The sequence below is a fragment of the Rhagoletis pomonella genome, unplaced genomic scaffold (assembly GCF_013731165.1).
Source record: "Rhagoletis pomonella isolate Grant_MI unplaced genomic scaffold, Rhpom_1.0 Rhpom_scaffold_07472, whole genome shotgun sequence".
Lineage (NCBI taxonomy): Eukaryota > Metazoa > Arthropoda > Insecta > Diptera > Tephritidae > Rhagoletis > Rhagoletis pomonella.
Window position 1 is genome coordinate 4,202 of NW_023465999.1, and position 3,843 is coordinate 8,044.

Consider the following 3,843-nt stretch of genomic DNA (forward strand, 5'->3'; position numbering starts at 1 on the left):
TTAGCATTCACCCACAGGTGCAAGCTTTCAACTCAGCTGCTAATAGCTACCAGGGATTGGTACCTCAGTGAGCTGGGAATTTTCAAACATTTGCTGCTTAGGATCCATGATGCAATAATGAAAGGTGTTATACGTTGGCAACTTCTCGCTCTAATCCGCCATCTTGAACTACCTTAGGAGAAACTGTGTTGTTTCTTTGCTAATTTCACTGAACATTTCCCAAAATATTAGAAAAAAATTCTAAACAAGCTACATTGATTCAATTTTCGTTGTTCGTTTTGTTCTTATTCGCTGACATTTGTTTTCTAATTGCTTGAAATTTGGTAAGTATTGTAATAAAACCGATTTATTTTACAAATTAATTATAATTTTGCATTTATTAGGTAATTTCCTTAGTGTTTTCCTGGCCGACCTGTGCTGGTATTGTAATTAAGAGCTAATACACGTAAGTTACAACATATTATTTTGACTTCATTGATGAACCATTCCATTTGCAGCATTCTCTGGTGAACTGCAGCTGCGGCCGAATTTGATTGTGTGCATCATCCTGCAGATATTTTGAAGTAAGTTGGAACCAGCTCTTTGTTATTTCAAAACCTAATGAACCATTTATTCGCAGATTTTGTGGACGCTTCTGTTGTGCTGCGTTCCTGCTCCGCCCGTGTTTTATAGTGTTGCGTCCCTGTTGCGCCTTTGCAATAGTGTGTGCGTTGTGCTTTAGACACGTTGAAGTAAGTTGAAACCAGGTGTTTGTTTGTTAAAAAACCTAAAAAGCCATTCATTTGCAGATTGTTTATATGCTTCTGCTGTGCTGCGTTCCTGCTTCACCCGTGTATTAAATTGCAGCGTTCCTGTTAACATAAGCATCGTCGTTTAAGTACAAAACCGCCGTAACTGACATTTGATGCTAAAAATTGGATTTGCTCACACAAGTTCTTGGCTCAATCCTTATCCATTCTTCCTGATACATACTAGCCAAAAATGCGATTGCTTTTTAAAAAAAGATAACCATTTTGAAATATGAGTGTTTTCACTCTCTAGAAAATAATGTATGCAACCTCGCTGGGTTTGCATTATCTTGATACGCGGTTTGGCATTTTACTGATACACGGTTTTGTACTTTAAACGACGATATGTAGATGTATGTACATATATATATCATATATTGACTTAGATATGCATAGACAATTAATGTGTACATAATTTTTTTTATGATGAAACTAGATATGTATATAGTATGTTATTATTATTATTCGGTTCAAAAAAGTCCTATCTCAAATGAAAATACTTTGAAAATGTGCTCAGATAGGGCGTTTTTGGATCGCCAGCTGAGATAGGGTGTTTTTGAACCGAGTTCTGAGATAGGGCATTTTTCAATCAAATTCTAAAATAGGGCGTTTTCCAGCCAAATTTTGAATTAGGGCGTTGAAAAGTTTTCTGATATCGAGTGTTTTCGACCTGGCTGCCGAGATAGGTCGATATTCCACTCAGCCATGGATAAATAGTCGCATTTTTCGGTATATGGAAGACGATTAAACACGATTTGTTATTATATCGATTCTAAAAAATCAAAGGTAATTTTTAGCCACTTCAAACTTGCATATAATAAGACTAAAATTGAAGGGGCTATAAAACTGAGTGCTAAAAAAAATTCTAAGACTTCTGAGAAAAAAATGTGAATTTTGGGTGAAAATTTGTTGTATTTTTTGTAGTTTTCTACGAAGTTTTAAAATTGGGTTTTTATGGGTTTTGTTAGAAATTGAACTTTATTTTTATTGTAAATTCTTAGAAATAAATTAACATGAGAGGGAAATAATATCACTTTGAAATAGGGTTGCTATTAATATGACCGATACTGTATGTATATAATAAATTTTGTACAATTAAAAATCAAAGTGCATTTACTAAAATGAACACAACGTATTAATTATAAATTCTGAAATATATTGTTAATTTCAAAAACAAATAAATAATTTGGATGTACGTGAACTTGGGTAATGTATAATTGTTTATATGATTCCTCAAAGTATCCCTTATATAACACTGTGGAACACAACAAAACCTTAGTGCGAATATATCAGGTTTGATAGCTGTTGACATACGAATAATGCCTCATACTCAGATTTACTAGATCAATTCGTGTTCTCCGAGAAAAAAAATTTTCACGATCCAAAAATCTGAAAAATCTTTTTTCTCCAAATTTTGAACATTTATCGTTTTTGGCCTATATTTTATGGCAAATACCATACAAAGCAAATATAGGCCAAAAACGGAGAATTTTCAAAATTTTTAGAAAAGAATTTGGCCGCTATACTCAGATTTTTGAATCGTGAAATTTTTTTTCTCGAGAACACGAATTGATCTAGTAAAACTAAGTATGAGGCATTATTGGTATGGTCAACAGCTATCAAACCTGATATATGCGCACAAGAAGCCCATTTGAAAGAGGGGGACAAAATATCACACGTAAATTAATTCCTCTATTTGGCCTGTACAATATAAGGGAAACATTTCAAATTCACAAGGGATAATTTTCTTAGTGATGCGGCTTATAAAAGGAGTTATATATGCCATACTGTTCTAGCTGGGTATTATCAGCTCAAAAATTTTAAGCAAATTATCATATTCCTGTGAATAAAAACGCGCCTTATTTTATTATTTTAATTATCTACAACTTTATGAGACTACCAAGCCATATATATACCTATTCAGATAATCGGAACGCTGTTGAGAAGGCATAAAATTTAGTACTTTTTCAACTAAAGGGCTTTTTTTCTTCCCGTTTTTCTTGTACTTCCAAAATACAATATTGACCTAAGGTAGTTCGATTTCGGGCTGTCACAACGTACAACACCTGTCATTATTGCATCATGCTTAGGATCATGATACAAAAAAGAAGGTAGTTCCATTTAATGACATTCGATGTTGTTGTTAACCATTTGACTTTAAATAAAATTATGACATTTCATCAAATTCATGCTACCTGATCACTAGAAAAAATATTTTTTTAAAGCAGATTTTGAATGTATTAAAGATGTGGAACATGGTGGACTTGCAAATTATGCCGGCTACAAAATTTCGAAAATGGAGTTGATGACTAGGGTTCAGAACACATGAAGAAAGTGATCAAAATTATACTTACTTATCGTCGTTTTAAGTACAAAACCGCGTATCGTCGTTCTGCAAAACCCAGTAACTGACATTTTTTGCCAAAAATTGGATTTGCTCACATAAGCTCTTGGCTCAAACCAAGGTGTATTAAACAAGGTGTGATTGACAATTCAGTGCGGCTCTCTTTTAAGGTACTATTATGTCAAAAAGTATAAACAAACGAATTAACCCTTAGTTTTGCAGGTATCTTGTCAGCACTGATGCCCTAGGCTTTTATTACGATTATAGTTTTGTTTTACTTACATTACCTGGAATATATATATTTTGTTAATAAAATAAAACAAATTGTTTATAAAATAGTTTTAGCAATTTTCTTGTTTTTAATTGCCCAAGTTTTGTGCTTTTATGCGTTTATTTTTATATTTAAACTAGCTTACCCGGCGTCCTTCGTCCCGCCTAAAATTAATTTCTTTATTGAAATATTTGGTCCAACGTTTTCGCCAGCAATTCACGTTCACGTTTGGTTTTGTGGTAGACAGATGGCATATCCTCCATTACCGTCTTAAATAACCTGATGAATCTTGAATCTGTATAGTCTAGTTGGTGGCAATTTCCAAACTGGTGAGTATCATTGATCCACATTCTGTTTAGTCAACGTAAAGTAAGGACCGCAGGGTCAAGGTGCAGGAATGGTATTTTCAGGGATTGAAGTCAGAAGTCCAAGCCTTAATT

General features: G+C 33.5%; 1 long non-coding RNA gene across 1 annotated transcript; it reads left to right on the forward strand.

Moving 5' to 3' along the window:
* The first annotated feature begins 268 nt into the window (after window positions 1-268).
* On the forward strand, window positions 269-1,116 carry LOC118755807. Its single transcript, XR_004995066.1, has 5 exons — window positions 269-323; window positions 384-445; window positions 498-563; window positions 620-731; window positions 789-1,116. It is a non-coding gene; the product is annotated as an uncharacterized LOC118755807 (long non-coding RNA).
* The last annotated feature ends 2,727 nt before the right edge of the window (window positions 1,117-3,843 follow it).